The sequence below is a fragment of the Apis laboriosa genome, unplaced genomic scaffold (genome assembly GCF_014066325.1).
Source record: "Apis laboriosa isolate Shangri-la unplaced genomic scaffold, ASM1406632v1 scaffold5213_cov150, whole genome shotgun sequence".
Taxonomy (NCBI): Eukaryota; Metazoa; Arthropoda; class Insecta; order Hymenoptera; family Apidae; genus Apis; species Apis laboriosa.
The window spans coordinates 1,334,607-1,348,169 of NW_025223582.1; the positions used below are offsets into that span (position 1 = coordinate 1,334,607).

Genomic DNA, 13,563 nt, shown 5'->3' on the forward strand with positions numbered 1-13,563 from the left:
AAGAAAATTCATTCATCGCGAAAATCAAACTCTTTATGCACAAACCAATTATTATTCCTAACACAATATAACGTTCAAAAATTACTTTAGAATAACAGCGAACAATCTGACTGGTCTTTCTCATTTTCCAACCGTATTATCATTTTATGCTTCGCAATCCAAATAATCCAACCAAACTTGCAAATTTACGCAAAGAATATTTAACACGTGGATGTCTAAAGTTAAAAAAAAGTTAAAAAAAAAAAAAAAGAAAAATAACGAAGGAAGAAAAGAAGGAAGAAAGGAAGAAAGGAAGAAACGAGAACGTGGCTCGCATTCATTTCTATGCAAACTGGTGCAAATAGGAGGATTCACGAAGAGACCGTGGCCGCATGGCGGCGTGTAATTCTCCATCGGGGTATATATAATAGGAGCGAGTCGTTTGAAAAACTTGTCTGTGTCGGTTTCCATGCTGTGCACGTGGTGTTTGTGGCCTTTCACGAACCGAACATAATGCACGTGGGGGATCGAGTGTCGTTACAAGTACATCTATTATAGGAATCTTGATAATCTTTTCCTGGAATGAGTAAAAATGTCAAATGCTTTTAGTTATTGGTTCCTAATAATGACTAATCGATTGGAAAATTTCTCACGAAAAAAAAAAAAAAAAGAAAATAACGAATCATTACTTATCCATTGCTTTTGTATCTAATTTTCTTTCTTTTTTAGGGATCGTAGAAAAATTAAAATGGCGAAGTAGTTGTAAAAGTTATTTCTTCCCATTTTTAAATCGTCATTATTGAACGTTTGTAACGTTTTAATTTTTACGATTACAAAATAAGTTTCTTGGGTTACCAAAAGATTTTCTTACTTCGAATGCTTTCCTTTTGTACGTCATATCCCTTTTCTTCTACTTTCTTTATATTATTACCATATCCGAATCCTTACAATTTCCTTCTTTTCTCGTTTAGCTTCACGAAAGCATAGTGGTCCTATGCTCGCTTAAAATAACTTCCTTCCTTTCCTTCCTTTCGTTCTTATTAAAATTTTCCTTTTCTTTGCCTGTTTCTTCCTTTAACGTATGCTTTAACTATTCTTCTAACTTCCTTTGGTACGTTCTTTGCCTTGTAGATATCTTTATTCTTTCTTTCTTTTTTTTTTTTTTATTATTATTGCATTATCACATTCAGTTTTCAGATTACAAGATGAAATTCCTTTTCCATTTTTGTCATAATACATACATTGTCGTTTTCGTTCCCTTTGTAGGGTTATTATCTCTCTTTATTCTTTTTCAAAGTTTTATTTTTATATTTTGACGAATTTATTTCTCACAACTCGAAGACGCGTTATAGAACTTTGGAAATTTGTAAAAAATCATAATATTTCGTATTTTTGTTTAATATTTTAATCTATTATTAATTTAAAAAAAAATTAAGGAAAGCAACATTGCGAAAATTTTTAGAGACAAAGTTTAGAGACGAATTATCCGAAAATTAATCCTTTACGAAAAATTTATATCGAATCATTTTCAAAGAAAAATGACATTTAAAATTTATTACGTTCACCAAAATTTGATTTCAAATTAATATGTAAATCTCATTGTACGCCTTCCCTCGCTGATAGATAAACTATCCATTCTGGAAAATCAAAATATTTATGAATCTTTGAAAATTTTCTTTAATATTCACCCCGTAAAGAAAACTCTTTCCTTAATTAAATTACCTCGAATCTGCATCTATCGTAAAACAGAACTTTAATTGCGTACACAACGAATCCAGTCCTTCTATTTTCACAAGGAATCATTTCCTTTCCTTTGTGCAAATACACGCGTTTCAAGATTCGCAAGAAAAATCACTCCGTTCGCAAAGGATAATATCCCGGGGAACGAAGAAATTTTCACGTAAAAATATTTAATAATTATTATTCGAAACTTCTCGCTCCACTCTTCGACGATATCTCCCTCTCTATCCGACTACCCTAGCCCCACTCAGCCAGCCCACTCCAACCCCCAGCGCTGCACTGGCCGTCTCTCTCTGGCCCACTTCGGCCATCTCCGTCGCTCAGCCACGCTCATTCAAGCCCGACGTGTTCCGAGTCGGCTCGATTCAGTCGCGGCCGATCCGCCACGCCATCACGAGCACGCTCGTTAAACGTGCGCCTTTTCGCTTTCGTCGCGTCTCTTTTTCACTCGAGTCAACGTCTCCTTCGTGCACGACCCTTTCCATTCCAACTCCATCCATCCGACCTCCTAACCTCGAAAAAGAAAAAAAAACTACCCCCTTCTTTGCGAACAACCCAGGGTCGAATAACACGAATAACACGAGTGGAGGCGAGCGCAAGCACACCGGATGCGTCGATTTCTTTGATTCGACGAGGATTGGAACGAGATCGAAGAGAGGAGGGGCTGATCTCACCCATGCCGTTGGCGAGTCGCGTGGAAGGAGGGAAAGAGGAACAGGTGTCCGGCTCGAGGGATAAGCAAGGGTGAACGTGTGTCGTCGGATAATAAGGGATTCGCGACGAGTGAAATGAAACGAGTGTTGTTGGAACGCGGTGTTCGCGAGAAGGGTGATACTTGGTGAGCCACGCGACGCGTGTCAAGTGATAGTGGATTCTTCTTCTTGCACCAGTGTTCTTTTTCACAGGAATTGATTTTGAAAGTAGCGATTCACGTGACGCATCCGCGAAACCTTCTTCTTGCCGGAACGCTTCTCTCTTCGATCCTGCTATTTTTCTTCTCGTTCCCCATTGTCGTTCCCATTGATAAATATCAATAATCGACGCTCGTATTTGTGCAAGAAACGTGGTGGTGAGAATGGATGCATTTCTGAACACCGTTTCGTGTTATCGGTCATCGTTCTATTTTTTACGAAGCATATAGTTGTAACGTACTATTATTATGTACAAGAGTAATTTCGTATTTGTGAATATTAGAAAAGGTTAAAAGTGTGTTGCAACGTGGTTTTGTATTGGAAACGTAGAGTTTCCGCACTTTCTTTAGATATATTAACGCAACATCCTACGAAGTATGTAATTTGCTGCAACTTCTCGTTAATTGTATGATATTTTGAAAAGCTGCCTGCTCGTAATATTTTAAAAATTTCGTTAACAGTGAAGTTTCTCTTTGTGAAAGCGACATTCAAGTGCGTGTTATAATTATATGAACTGGAAGGTGAATTGGAAAAGTTAATTGGTAAGTTACGAACATTCTATTCAAACGATCTTTCTTCAACCAATGAATATATGTCTACGAAAATTCAAATTTTTTTTCAATCTCGTCAAGACTATTCTACGCTGGAGTATCAAAATTTGTAAAAAGAAAATTTTGAAAATTTGCGTATATAATGTATTCGAAGCTGGTGACAACGTATGTTAAAACACATTTACAAGATTCTATCGATAAAAAGTTTTTTTCCATACATATATATATATATATATTTTCTAATAATTCAAAAGCTTTTTGAAATTTTAATTTGTGTTTAATTTTAATTTGTGTTAATTTTAATTTGTAAATTGAGCGATAAGTGCACGAATTCGATAGAATTTTGGTATATCGATCAAGATAAATTTACATGTTTGATTTATTACGTTTAAAATTCTTCGTCGAGAATGATAATTAGGACGTAGAGGACTTTTGGGTTTTTGTATTATACGTATATGTACATATTATTAATATCTCCACGATATAATTGGAACTCGTAATTATAATTCGTTGTGAATTTGAATAATATCGTATTGCTTGTGTATTACTATATTTATTACGTATATTCATTACTAGGATCACAATGGTTCCAAAGAATCTTTATAACGTTATTTCTTCATTTAGAATATTCGATCGAAACGATCAGATCTTAATATCGTATCGTTTAAATAGGAATATTAAAAATTTAAATATATATATATATAAATCCTATTATTATCTTGCTTCCTTAAAATCTATTATTGGAACATTTGGAATTAATTAAATCTATTTCGGGTATATGAAATTTAGCAAATTTATCTTTTATACTTGCACGATTCAAAAGAGAATTATTGAAAATAATTTTTGAAACATCGGTAACGTGAATTTCTTTGTTTCTATTCCGAGTATATTCTCCTCGTTTTATTATTCTCATATTTTCAAATTATGATGAGATTGTTTAAATTCTAAGATTTTGCTTTATTTGCTTTCAACTTGTGTATCATCTCTAACCTACTATTCTGCTATATTCAAGTTTCAAAAGTTTACATAACTCGAAAATTACAACTTTAAGGAAGATGATTTTAAACGTTCCGAATCGCCATATATAATTGCATAAAAACTTTACGAATTGCATTACGAATTAAAAAATGTACAATTCAAAAATTCTATCGATAAAAAACAACGTCTCTTTTTGTATTATCAGTAACTGCAAATTTTTAATTATATCATTGTTGCAGCAAATGAGCAACGTATACAAAAATCACAACATTCTGATCCCCATAACGATCAATCCTTTGAAAATTTGAGAACGTTCCATTGGGACCATTTACACTATTTAATTATCTCGTTAAGAAATGCCGATCGATAGACGACGATTAGGGAAATGGGGCTGTTTTAGAGAAGATTTCCGTGAGAGACGTGATCGAGTTCCGGTGAGTAATTTATTCGCTCACGTGGAATTCGACCGGTTTTAGAAATGGAGTAAGTAAAGACAAGTTTCTGCGGGAACACGATGAACCATTGAATCGGTTTTCCAGTCGAATCTGCTTTTTGGTCAACGATTTACTCACCGATTTCACGAAGACGAATTTCGATCGATGAATCTGAGTGGTTTAATTTGTCTTTCCCCATTGGAAGGTATCTACAAATTAGAGAAATTTATTATTAATTTCAATAGTTAATATATCGTATAATTTTAATTGAATCGATTTACATTTCGAAATCGGGGCCACTTCGTTATTTAATCATTTAGATTATTTGACATAACGATAGAAACTTGATATTTCGCTCAAATTATGATTGACACTTATGGGAAGGATAGAGTTTAATAGCGAAACTAAAATTGAATAGTTTAGATTTATGGAATATCGATGAGAATAATCGGGAAAAAAAAAATGAAACGTTCGTTCCATACAATTTGATTTGAATAATAGAAGATGATACTTTGAATAATAGAAGATAATGGAAAAAAATAAACTTGTTGTGATTTTTGTGCGTTCCTCGAGCTGAAACATTTCATTCTATTTGTTTTTCTCTATAAATAGTATGCAAAAATAGTATGCAAAAATATTCGAAAGAAATTTACACGTTTTTTTTTTCTAACGATAAAAGGAAAAAAGTTAATGAAAATGTGAGAAAAAAAACGAAATACGAAAAGTATAACGGGATATACTTGATGTAACAGATAAATTATTGAATAAAAGAAGTATTGTAAAAAGATAAAATTGAAAGTAATGCAAATAATGATCAAACTTCAATTTTAGTTTCGCTATTAAGCTCTACCCTTCCCATAAGTGTCAATCATAATATGAGCGAAATATCAAGTTTCTATCGTTATGTCAAATAATCTAAATGATTAAATAACGAAGTGGCCCCGATTTCGAAATGTAAATCGATTCAATTAAAATTATACGATATATTAATAGAATTAAAAGAAATATCTAAGCAAAATAATGGATATCGGCAGAAAACTCGATCAATGTTCAATTTCTGTTCAAACTTAAATTGAATGAAGTATTTTTGCCTGATGTTTTGGAGGGAAAGAGATAGCAGCGTCGATAGGTTTTGAGATGCAATTAGTTCTCGATTATCTCTCTTCCAATTTAACGAGTTTTCTCCATACTTCCATATGTACGTTCAAAGCTTTGCTAATGACGCTGAAAGTGATATCTATTTTTTTCCTTTTTTTTTTTTTTTTTTTTTTTCTTTTTTTTTTTTATTCGAATGCATTACAGCAAAGTGTCCTTTGACATTTTAATTTATATTCCGGCACAAGTATGAAATGCTATTCGAGCTTTTGTGAGCAATTTAAATTGAAGCGTGTAATACGATACGTAAGCATTCAATTGATTTTATAGAAACATTGATATGTAGTAAAGTATTAATTAACAGTAATAGAAGAGAAAATGATAATATGAAATCATAATTTGTCGATTTTTTTTTTTTTTTTTCGAATCCATTAATTTAATCTTCGCGTTCGTTCGATTTCGATATTCTTCTTTTATATTTGAGAATTTCAAATAAAAAAGGAAATTTTTAATTGGAGAATTCCAGTGTAAGTTTAGAGAGAAATATTCGCTTTTTAAAAGAAATTTCTCATTCATACTTTAGCGTATTTCCATCCTTTCATGAATTTTTCTTAAATTTTTCGAGATATATAACAAGAAGAATGAAATAGTTCGAGACATCGAAACTCTGAATACGCTATTTATATTTACATTTGAAACTTTGTAAATATCACGACTGATTTCGTGGAAAAGGATTTCGGTTTGTCTGTTCATTATTCGGTTGATCTCCTCTCGTCAAAACACCGAACTCGAGGAGATTGAATTTGTGTATTTAGTCTATTATTTCAAGAGGAAGTGAAGGTAAAAATATTTTCATTAATAATATCTATCTTTGATTCGTTCGTTTTCGACTATTTTTTTCCTTCGGAATATTTTATATCTATCCTTTGGAATATATTTTATAATTAATTCACCAGATAAATCCTTTTGAAAAAGTATGGAAAAAATGATTGGAAAAAGGTTAATTTGCATCGATGAATTTGGATTAAAGTTTATCCAATAGCCAAACGATGTTGAAGTTGATATCGGGCAAATGGTTGGAATATCTAACACCTATTCGGTTAACGAATCGATTCAAAGCGTGTAATTGACGAAACGAAACTAGTCCAAAGTTTTACTTTTAAATTAGGATACATCGTTGTGTAATTTCAAATTGGTTTTACTAAGCAAAGTAAAATTTTCAACTTTATAAACCGTAAAAGTGATTACTTCGATCTTCAACACCGAGATTTGCAAATTATTCAACGAGTTGGAGGAATGCAAGAATTGGCGTTTAAATTATTTTCCATCTTCTATTCGACAAAAGTTTACGTAGACCGATTCTACTCTTCATTCTTGAACTTTAATCGATACGAATAATAATCGAACTTCAATTTCATTTTATCAATTAAACTCTATTTCATTCCTCGGATTCACAAATTTAATGGAGAAGTTAGTCGAATAAAATAATTGCTATTGAATCAAACATCAAAAATTATTACTATTATATTAATTTAATATTATAATCGTAGTGCAACTTGCAACAATTTTTGATCCCATTATCTCATCATTCCAAATTTCATTCCAAATTTCATTCCAAAATTATCAACTACACGTTCAAGTTTCATTTTTTTTTCATTATTTCTTCCTCATATAATAATCATCACCATTAATATTTTTATACTTAACAGTCAGATTTAATATTCCTACTAATATTCCTACACCATAACACTTTATATCACGCTATATTGTTATGTCTGGCTACACTGTTTGCCAATCTCGTACTCCCCACTTAATAATATCACCAAATGCCGCCAGACGATTCTAAAAATGGCACTGTCGGTCGATGCGATCTTAACGATGAGGAATGGTGACATTGGTTTCAGTATCAAGAACCGACAAAACGGTTCTGTTTACCGTGTAAAAGCGCCGCCCAGAGAAATTCTGTTTAACAAATAAGATCGTATCACACGATACTGTTTCGCGTGACAGTTGGAATGACCGTTCCTAGCCATTTATCTCAGCATACCTGTTCTATATTTCTTTTGCAACCCGTATTGCGCCGCTCGATATATCTCGTTCCGATTCCTCGTTAAACTTGCGACCATTCCTTAATCCTTTCACTGTGGAAAAAAAAAAAAGTATCTGTGACGATTAACATTTTCACCAAATAATTGTATTTTGACATCGAATATTTACGTTTGAATCGAATGTTATAGGCGGTCAAAAGTAAATCATTAAAGAATATATTACGAATATATTGTATTTCTACTTTTCCTCGACACACTATCTACTATATACGAAAAGATTTTTGTAAAACTTCTCAAACTCCATGAAAATTAATAAATCGTTAAGGAATCGTTTTATTCTATGAGAATATTTGGAAAATCATCCTGTTGGATAAAAGTTAATTAGAAATTTTGAAATTTTCATTCTCTCGGAAGAAAGATGGCCGATTTATCACGGAAAGTTGTCACGATATTATGTTCTTTTCCACTCGAGAAATTACTGTGCACGTTGTATTTAAAGGAAGATCGCGAAGGCAGCTTACACTAAGCTCGACTAAACCGACCCGACGCTTTTCTTCCCTTTGTAGTTGGTTTATTTCACGCTATCCCATAAATGGAATAAATAAAACGGATATATAATATTCTTCGCTTTATTCAGCGACGATGAAGATTACTTCTTTGAAAGTGTTTCATCGATTTCACTGGCGTTTCTCTCTCTTTTTCTACCGGTATAACGATCAATCACCGTTTCATTTTTTTTTTCTTTATTTTACACCTCATACCTATATTTCAGTTTTTTCCAGTGGATGAAAAGAAACGGAGCGAGAGTCTCTATGCGAATCGTTTTTTCGTCGTATATTATTTCAAGATGTTAAAAAAAAAAAAAAAAAAAAAAAGAAAAAAGAAAGAAAAAAGAGTAGAGAAGGAAAAACAAATTATGCGCATCTTTAATTATTCTAACAATATCATCACCAGAGTCTCGAAATTTCGAAATTCTCGAATATTCCTTTGCACGTTATATAATTTATTATGTTAACTTTGTAATCTTATTACGCGATATAATATTATTTTGACGTATATATTAAATAAAATAATATATGAAAATTTTCATATGATAAATTGATTTCATCAAACGATTATTTGACCAAACGATTATTTGACATTTAAGGAGTTAAACGTTCTTTTAATAGGAAAATATTTCATTATAATTTCCAACGACTGTACAAAGAATGTTTAGAATTTTGCTCGCATTGAATTAAACGAGCGTGTATTACTGGAATAACCGTAAGTTACATTCAACATTAATACGGATGATATAATATCTCGTTTCGTTCCTCTTTATCCGAGTACGTTCTCGGATAGAAGAAACACTTAGATTTGCATTCTAAGACGCGGTCAAGAATGATGCACCGTGCAAGGTTGAGGCAATTTCGATTATGTAATCCGTATTACGCGTGAGAAGTCCTAAATCTAGTAAGTAAATTTATTTCTTCGAAAACAGGAAACTTGCAAACGCAAAAGAATTTTAATCGATTCTATTTCGTGATTCATCGTTCATAATCAAGCAAGTTAGTTTGCAAATAATCGCGATACACTCGTGACAATTATAAATTTATTCATTCTCGAATAATTCGTACGTGGACTAATAATGAATTTAGGAGGAAAGAAGCGAGCAAACCGAGTGATTTAACGATACTCGACACAAAACACGTGGAAACAGATATACAAAGTATCTTAAACGAACATGCAAATTATTGAAAAACTGTATGGAAAAATGGTTCGAATAAGTAATAATGAATGGAGACATAATCTGATGTAATTAATTTTTTTCCAGATAATTCCAGATCATGTAAAGATAACGTATGTTTTTTTTTTTAAAAGAATAATATTGTTTTAACGCAGTAATTGATCCGTTTCGATAAAGTTCCTATTTACGTAAAGACAATCATTAGTTTAAAAAATATTGTAACTTGAAGTTTGAAAGAAAATTTATCACACACGGGACAAGGAGCAAGTGAAAATATTCTGTTTATCCTTGTTCTTCGTACAATAACTCCGATAAAATTTAAGTTACACTATTTATTTTGCAGAGAAAAAGATATATTTAAAATTGTATGATTCCGCTTAAAAAATGATATATGATCTTTTTAAAATTCATTCACTTCTTATCAGGGACTTTTTTTTCATATAATTTTTTTAACGATTTACATTTACGTTTTATTTTTACTCGGACACCCTGTATGTATTCGTACATGTGAGTCATGCATTCACACGCCATTACGGAATAATTGTTAGCGAAACGGTCGCTTTTCTGCTAAACCATTGTTCGAATAACAAACACGTTTTCAATGGTTTGAGTTAAATTTTTTTTTTTTTTTCTTTTCGAATTTGCTAATCTGATAGATAATTAAAGGATTTATCGTAACTTTACGATTTGATCAGATATATTTCTTTTATATATATATATATATCTTTTATATGATTATGAATAAAATTTTTATTAATTTACTACTAAGAAATATTTTCTGTTCTTCTTTTCGTAAAAATAACTGATAAAGATCGTTTTTTTTTTTTTATATATATATAAACTGCTCCTTTGAATTTTAAATCTACGCTTTCTTGGATTTTTTGGATTATATTTAAATTATTTTACTTTCTTTGAATTTCTCGAACATTTTCAATTCATTGGGTTTCTTTAGATTCCTTATATTTCTTCGTTTTAACGATTCCTTTGAATTTCTTACGATCCTTTAATCTTTTCGCTGCAGTATTTTAGAAATTGCAAATACTTTTGGTATTGGTGTGGCATTCTTTCGTAAAATCAAGAAAAATATGTAGATGAACGTTCGAATTCTTTTTATAATTAATTAAAATATCAGTATAAATGATTTTCTTAATGAAAATCTTAAGTATTCTTTAAGTATTATTTATTATCTTTTATTTTTATCGAATTTCTCGAGTTATTTTCAATTGGCTTGAGCTTTTTTATTAGCTATTTAATTCCTTAATTCTTTATTATTGGATGTATTTCTTTAACTTTATAAAGAAAAATTTATTTTCGAAAAAAAATGTTGGTTCTTATTAATGATCTGTTTTGAAGACAAATTAAACCAACAATTGTTGTTGAGACTTTTTGAAGATAATTAGGTCGGTGTAGGTCCGTAGGAGATTACAGATAATTGTAACAATATTCCTAAAAATTTAAAAATCTGTTTAGGAAAGTTTAAATTATTATATCTTTATTTTATTTTCATTTAAATATTTTAGATTTAGAAGAAACTGAAAATTCTCCTATTCTTGAATATATATGGACACATATATATATACACATATATATAAAAACAAAAAAAATTGTTGAAATTTATAATACTGACATCAAATTTTGTAAAAATACCAAAAAATAGAAAAGTCACACACATATATATCTAAGTAGGAATAATTCTAAATATATTTGACAAAAAGAAATTGCAAATTTTTTATAATTTTAAATTTATAAATATTATAAATGTTACATATAATATATAATAATAATAACAATACAATATAAATTATTATTTCTATATTTTGATTGATTTAAAAGAAAAATTAATTTCAATGATGATATATATATGTGTATAATAACTAAATGTTTAGTATGTAGCTAACCTCGTTACTTATCTATAAGATAAATATCGTATTAACGTATCTTAATCAAAGAAAGTCCACAGATTCGTATTTGGATATCAAATAATGACTTTGAGCAATTATCGTATGTATATACAAATATATACACGATTTTTCAAACATAGATTTAACCTGGAAAATTTATATATAAAATTCTTGATTTTTGAATGAAATTACCACTATAAAACTAAATTACCATATATAAAATTTTCAAAATGTTTTTTTTTTTAAATTTAACAATAAAATATGAAAACTTCAGAAAACTAATTTCCATTTTTCGGTTTTTGAAAAATTTTTTTTCTTTTATTCATTTATTTATTTTCGCATGACCCATATACTCTGAACTATATATGACTTTCAAGATATCCTCTTTTTACATGAAAAATGAAAGCCGCAGGCAATTAACTTCCATTTCTTGTCTCTCTTTTTTGATTTATTTTCTTTTTCTTTTTTATTATTATTATTTTTTAATCCAACCGTATAATTCATTTTTCTCATCGTTATTATAGTCTGAAAAATAAAAATAATTTTATTAGTACAATGAAATTTTATATAAAAATAATATGATAAATATAGAAACTGATTATTACAAAATATACAAATCTAATTATAAAATATATAGACAATTTTCGCGTTGTGAAAAATTAAAAATATACTTATATAATTTTCAAAATATTTAACTCGAAAAAAAGGTGAAAAATAATTTTCAGTATATTTTCTTTTTTAACCAAATTTTAATAATACGATAGAAATTAAGATACCAATTACGCGTTACTCTAATTTGAAAATTTAAATTTCATCCCCATTGTTCATTTCTACTATATTTTTGGTTAATAGACACAAATGGTTAATTACGATAAATCTTTTTTATTTTAAATTTTAAAATTTTATTCCATTGATTCCATCTTTTTCAATTGATCGCCCTCTAAAAATAATTCCATTGTACATAATTTGCTGAATTCACGTCCGTGACCATAGATGTATCGTATTCATAAATACGAAGAATATATCAATAATCAAATAGAAAAAGAATTATCAGATTTTGAAGAAATTTATTATTACATCGTTCGTCGATACACTGAAACAAAATCAAAATGAACTTGTGATAACAACTACATATAAATATTATCTAATCACACTAATAAACATTTATATTTTCTCATTTTATATTTCGTTTTATCTTTAACAATGCTTCCAATGCTGTACGTTCATTTTTGTCACATTTTGATGTACAAAAGACAAGATTACCAAAGTACAATGTCGCGTTTCAACCGGTGTCATCTACGAGTATTCGGCCCGTCGAATGCAGACCCCCGATGTAAAACCTTCGACTACCCGCTCAAAATAACAATAACGCGATGACGCGTGTGTTGGCGGTTCATGCCAAAACAAAAACAGCTGAGTGCTATCAATAAACATTGCCACGCGAAATTTAATTCGAGTGGTCCGTTTATGAGGTTGGGATCGATCTGGACCGATGAACCGTTTCCAACGATTTCCGGTCCGGGCCATTCACGAGAAAGTGGAACGACGACGGATAGATCAAGTGTTTCCAAGGATTTGATGGTTAACGCGTTTATTGCCCGCGTTATCTCGCCTTTCAATCGGATCAATTTTAGATTTTCACGTACTTGTGCGATATGCTCGTAATAATACCAATTTGAACGCATGGCGAATTGGAAAACCTTATTGAATTAAGAAAAAATATATAAGAAAAATTTTCATAAGACGATGAATAACGATAATAGAGAATTATAAAGAAAAGAATTATAAAAAAGTATCTCAGAAGAATTAATTATTGATAATTAATAAATAAATTCCTATCCCGTTTTATTCAAGTTTATTCGTATATTTTGATATAATTTTCTGATCTTGTACATCTTTTGAAAAATTACAGCAAATTTTAATACGATTAATATATATTTTTTTAAATAATTCTTTTTTTTTTTTTTTTTTTTTTTTTTGAATCCTTATTAAATTGGTTATAAGAAAGATTTATCATCCGAATTGGAACGAGAGAATTTCCGTTTACGTAGAGAAAAAGAAATTGCAAATTTACTAAACTATTTTTACTCGTAAATATTAAGAAAATATAGAGGGATATTATACATTGTTCTTGAAACGCAGTGGTAAAATACACAAGAAATAAGGTGATAAAGTAGATAAATCATTGCTAAGTTGAAAG

General features: G+C 30.0%; 1 protein-coding gene and 2 long non-coding RNA genes across 10 annotated transcripts in view; 1 reads left to right on the plus strand and 2 right to left on the minus strand.

Annotated features, from left to right (window-relative positions):
- Positions 1 to 2,107: 2,107 nt before the first annotated feature.
- The window catches only part of LOC122717517 (octopamine receptor beta-2R-like), an 83,658-nt gene continuing 72,202 nt past the window's right edge, over positions 2,108 to 13,563 (plus strand). For 7 of the 8 annotated variants that reach the window (XM_043941672.1, XM_043941673.1, XM_043941671.1 and 4 more), the window contains exon 1: positions 2,108 to 3,172. The gene's annotated coding sequence lies outside the window, so the exon portion shown is untranslated. The remainder of the gene's footprint in view (positions 3,173 to 13,563) is intronic. The other variant, XM_043941669.1, reaches the window with a different exon arrangement.
- Positions 7,309 to 8,591, minus strand: LOC122717519. Its single transcript, XR_006347229.1, has 3 exons — positions 7,906 to 8,591; positions 7,736 to 7,829; positions 7,309 to 7,650 (listed from the first exon to the last, which is right to left on the minus strand). It is a non-coding gene; the product is annotated as an uncharacterized LOC122717519 (long non-coding RNA).
- Positions 10,287 to 11,877, minus strand: LOC122717518. The gene is made up of 3 exons (XR_006347228.1): positions 11,575 to 11,877; positions 11,361 to 11,510; positions 10,287 to 10,908 (listed from the first exon to the last, which is right to left on the minus strand). It is a non-coding gene; the product is annotated as an uncharacterized LOC122717518 (long non-coding RNA).